Here is a 6000-nt window from a genome sequence, read left to right on the forward strand (position 1 = left end):
TACAATTTGCATATTAGTTAAAAAATTTTGCTTTCATATTCCATTAACATTGGAGTCTGTATACCCGAGGATCTCTAATTTATCAGACCTTCAATATGTGAGCATGTAATGCTTTGTTTTCTAAAGATAATGCATGAACCATTTGGTTGCTTTCTAATGATCCACACCCAAATTGCTCAAATTATTTGCAAAACATCCTAACAATGCACAAATATCCAAATGCCTACAAAGTTGAACATATATTAGACTTCCCACTACTGAAATGTAAGAAATCTTATGCATTTTTGTATTCTCAAAATCATTCTTGGGGCATTGATTGAAACTATTATTACTCCCACTGTAACACCCTCTATCCGACCCACTCACTTGACTCGAGTATTAGGTGCTACATTAACTCGCTTGAGTTAACCAAATTCTATTCTGGTTTTGTAACACCCCGAATTTGGGCCTAAAAGTATTGGGCCTTGAGTGTGGGTCCGTATGGAGGTTGTATATAGGTATTTAATTGTGCAATGAAATAACATAATTAAATGTCTGCTTTGGTGGTTAATGGCCCTGAGAAGTGTTAGAGAAATCTTGGGTTCAAACTTGGGCTTTAGCAAAAATTTTGGTATTCAGTGAAAAAAACTTGGATCCTTGGATGAGGGTTTTTAAATTATTGTGTTAAATAAATGACACAAGAAAGCTTGTAGTCTAGTGGTTGTGGCGTCATTAAGGTTGTATGGGAGCCTGGGTTCAAGCCTTGGCTCTTGCAATTTATTTTGGTTTTTTTAAGGGAACCTAGACTTTGGCCTTTAGACCTTATAATTAATTGGGGATAAAATATGACACAAAAAGCCTTGTGGCTTAGTGGCAAGTAGCGTGTGGAGCATCTGAGGGGAGGCATGGGTTCGAATCCCATGGCAAGCAAGGAGCATTTATTTTGCTAACAGGGGGCGGCAAGAGTTGGTGTTGAATTTAAACTCTGATGTTGGAGGGATCCCACATCTGGAAGCTAAAATAAGAGTGGTTGCGAAGCTGGCTTTAAATAGAGGGAACCATGAGGAGAGTAAAGGTACCTTTTCTTGGCTGATCCCTTTCGCTGTATGGCATGCTCGTTTGGGTTGGGCGTCGGCTAAGAGTGCTCGGAGTGTGGATTAACTCCAGTCTCCTATCAGGTGTGTATTAACTCCAGTCTCCTATCAGGTGTGTGTTTCTTGCTACTCTAGCTGTAGGATGGCTACTTCGGGCCGCGATGGGCCGAAAGGGGTCATGTGGGCCTAATGGGCCTACGGGCTCAATTGGATAAGTTGTTTGATTGTGTAGTAAATATTGGACTAGGCTAGGTGAATCTCATATTTGTGGCTAGATTTGGGCTAAAAGGGCCACACAAGCGTATGGGCCCATTTGGGCCGAGAATAGGCTTTAGGCCCATTCGTATTGTTATCCCTGTTTAGAATAGTTTAGTTTACCAAATTACTGAAATGCCCTCGATTTGTAGAATTATCATTTTACCCTCGATTTATAGAATTATCGTTTCACCCTTGATTTACAAAATTACCGTTTTACCCTCAATTTATAGAATTACCATTTTACCCTCGATTTATAAAATTACCGTTTTACCCTCGATTTACAAAATTACCATTTTACCCTCAATTTACAAAATTACCATTTTACCCTCGATTGTGAAATTACTAAAATACCCCTGTAGGATAGAATTACCAAAATACCCCTAGTTTGTAAAATTACCAAAATACCCCTAGTTTGTAAAATTACCAAAATACCCCTAGTTTGTAAAATTATCGAAATACCACTATTTTGTGAAATTACCGAAATACCTTCAATTTGTAAAATTACCAAAATACCCCTGATTTACAAAATTACAAAAATACCCTTGACTTTCTAAAATTTATAGAATACCATTGGTTTACAAAATTACTGAAATACCCTTGGTTTGTAGATTTACCAAAACATCCTTGTAGGATGAAATGACTAAAATACCCCTAATAGGTAAAAAGACCGTAAAGCCCCTGTAGGGTAAAGTGACCGTAATACCCTTGTATGGTAAAATGACGAATATGCCCTTATATTCCGTATGACTGATGTGCTTAGGATTTACATATATTGATATTGGATTAGTTAAGTTTGAGTGACAGGTGGTGGTTATCGTAGGTGATTGATTATGGAAACGTTTCAACTTTAACCCATAACAGGTGTGTACTAACCCTCGTAGTAGCTTAGATTAATATCTGCTGACAAGCCGAAATGCTAAAATACCTGCATTTCGGGAACTTGTAATGTTGCGTGTGGGTATAGATGCAATAAATACGATAAGATCGGTGTTTGGATCAATGGAACGGGTAAGAACTCAATTTTGTGCACGATGGTAAGTTGGGCCTCAATGGGCAGGAATTGGGCCAATGGGCTTGAATTGGACCAATGGGCTTTTGGGCCCATTTGGGTAAAATTGATAGAAAATGGAATTTGGAAAAGTTGCATGTTAACACGGTTAGTATTGTTGTAAAATTTGGGTTAAGCAGGCTTAGTGGGCTAAATCAGCATTCGTAGGGCCCATTAGGGGTTTTGGGCCCAAAAGCTTGAATTTGATAAGTGGGTTAAAGATCATTGTTTAAACACTCGGAAATATTGACAATTGTAATGAACATGGAAAACCCTGATTTTTGGTAAAATTATGAAAATACCCTTATAATATGAAAAATGACTATTTTGCCCTTGTGGGCAAGTGATTGACTTGGACTGTGTGGTTGACGGATTTGATTGTGAATATATGTTGGTGATATGAATGACTTGACTGTGATTGTTTGATTCAAATATGGGCATGACATTCTGCATACATGACATATTGCATGGGATATGGGTTATATTGATGGAGGAAGTGCTAAAAGGGCTCTGCCCCAGTTTACCGAAAAGGGCTCTGCCCCAGTTTATCAGAAAGGGCTTTGCCCCAGTTATTAAAAGAGGCTAGGCCTCCAGTTATATGATAAAGCAGCTATGTTGCCAGTGGAGAGTTTGGTTGGGTGGGTTGAGTTATTCCCCACATGGAGAGCTTGGTTGGTATGGGTGGAGAGTAGCGGATGATGGGTCGAGTAGTCACCCCAAATGGGCTTGCATACATTCATTGACATTACATGTGATATTAAAATGGGCTTGCATACATCCATTGACATTACATGTGATATTGAAATGGGCCTAAGGGCCATACCATTTACAGTAAAGGTGTCGGCCCAGTGATATGATTTATGAAAAGGCTTCGGCCCAGTGATATGATTTATGAAAAGGCTTCGGCCCAGTGATATGATTTATGGAAAGGCTTCGGCACAGTATATGTCAAGACTAAATAGGGCTTTGGCCCAGATTGTACTGATACCGTGTTATTTACTGTTTGTTTGTTATTGGGATTACACACTGAGTTTTCGTAAACTCACCCCATTTCTAACTGTGCAGGTAATCCCTAAACTTAGATGGTTTAGAGCTGCGAGGGACTCGGAGATGGCCACACTACTGTTTCTGTTTCTTTTAATTGCAATAAGTAGCCGATTTATTTCTTTATAAGTTTTATCTTATTAATATTATTATTTGGTTTTGGGTTGTAATAATGCCATTTTAATTATTTTTATGGGATTATTTTATCTTATACCCTATATTTTTCTAATAACAATATGAGTTAGACCTAGGGCGCATTTCCAAAATGATAATTGTTTTCAAAATAATGCAATGATACAATTAATCGGTTTATCAAAAATATCTACTTAAATGAATTCCAACTCGTGTTTCTCAAAACCTAACCTAGCACCAAAGTGTGGCAATGGTTGTGGGCATGTCTAGGATTGGATCCAATCAAGAGCTTGGTACTTAAGCAGCCTTCTAGGCTCACCTCCTCTGTTTCGGATACCTACCTGGTGCATAGCTTCCATTCACTTTATTAACTTAGCAAAGACTATCTTTTAAAACACTAAGAAGGACGTTGAAAGAGGCATGGGTTTTCTTAAAAACTTCAATATGACACGTCAGATCCGGCCATAACGTCTGGGCCGGGTTTGGGGCGTTACAGGTTTAATTACAAATATTTATACAACTTGTATTATACTTGAATTAAAAACTTGAAGAATTTGGTCCATCATCTGTTTACAAATTTCTTTCTTTAATAAAGACTCTACACTTATCCCTAAGGCGAAGCCTCTACAGGTGCCCCTTTGTAAACATGCACATTTCCACGTTTTGCCTTGCTCCCCGCAAAGTCTGGCTTGGTCCCTCTCAACTTCTAAGTCTTTAATTAACCTACATATAAGAAGAAACTTATAAGCTTAAATGGACTTAGTGAGATCCTCATATATAATTTAAGAAAATGTGAGGCGTTCAAGTCAGAATTTAATTCCTTAGTAATTATGTTCAATACTTCTAGTGGGTGACGCTTTGGTGATTACCCAAATGTTTACTGCTTCTGTGGTTTTTATTAGAGTTGAATGTCCTTATTGCCTTGGACTACTAGGGCTCACTAGCAACGCTGAAACCCTTGATCTGTCAAAATATCCTCAAAGAAGGCCTTTTAAAATATGTAGTTCCTACCTTGGGAGCTTAACGAAATCCTTACCATTCTCCTTAGCTAAATCTGTCCTTCGCCTTCCACTATCCTTTGCCAACAGGCCTTGGGCATACACTTCCTCTCAACTAGACCCGGTTCAACCTATTAAACCCTTCTGCTAATGTTCTTCCATTATCTTCATGATTGCGTACTAGTGTAGACTTAACCATGCTTGTTTACATTGCATGGGATTCGTAGCTTCCCTAGAAAACTAGCATATGTGTATACTATGACTACCCCTCCCCTATTTATTGAAGAAGCCTCTCTTTCTTTTTACCCTATTTGGGGTTAATCCATAACCTTAGTATTTCTTACTACCTTGGTGGTTTGTATCTCTAGATACACCAACTCATTTCTCGTTGTGACTTATTGCTCTAGTCACATCGCAGATGCTACTTTCACCCTAAACATCCTTCGTGAATGGTGGACCTTCCAATCATGATCCTCATGTCTTTAGAACCTGGAATCTACCTCATTGTGACAGTTCTAGCAAACTACCCTTTGTTTACTATTGTGACAGACTATCTATAATGCCATAGCGTCATCCAACTATAGTCTTACACAATGTACCCCGTGTTTACTGTCCCGACAGACTATCCCGTGTTTATTGTACTAGTGGAATATCTATGATGCCATAGCATCTTCCAAATATGGTTTTACACAATGTATCCCCTATTTACTGTCTCGGTAGACTTTCGGTGGACTACCTATGATGTCATAGCGTCTTCCAGCTATGATTTTATACAATGTACCCCGTGTTTACTATCTTGGTGGACTACCAAAGGATGCCATAACATCTTTTAGCCATAGCCTTAGCCCTATTTACCATTCTGGCATGCTTTTATATGATGCCATAACATTTTTCACCTATGGTCTTAAATATTTGTATGTGAGCATAACTGTACCATTATAGAGTTCGATTTGTTCGATTTAATATCTTTCAACTATTGTCTTACTCATTTTTATCGTTAAATCATCACATGATGCCATAACATCTTTAAGCTATGGTCTTACTAATTTTAAGCGTATATCCTCTGATTGATCGCATGGCCTAGCAATGATCTTTCTTATTTGCTTTTCCTATTGCATTCCATCTATTCCTCTATCCATCATTTTAACCTTGCTGCTCGAACACTACAACGTACCCTACGTAAGGGTAGAAGCTTCACACATTTTGCACTTAGTAATATCAAATGACGGCATCTAACAGAATCACCCCTTTTTCCCATTCCTAACTCTGCCTAACCCATTGATAGTTCCACTTCCATATCATGCATACTATGCAAAACATCGTTAAGTAATGCATTATGCTAGATAGATATTCAACAATCATCTATGATTACAATAAAAAATTAGCATGGCAATTTCACACAACAACATTTAGCAACTAGAAGGAAGAATACAAATACTCACATTAT

This window comes from Gossypium hirsutum, chromosome A01, assembly GCF_007990345.1.
Source record: "Gossypium hirsutum isolate 1008001.06 chromosome A01, Gossypium_hirsutum_v2.1, whole genome shotgun sequence".
In the NCBI taxonomy this organism is placed as follows: domain Eukaryota; kingdom Viridiplantae; phylum Streptophyta; class Magnoliopsida; order Malvales; family Malvaceae; genus Gossypium; species Gossypium hirsutum.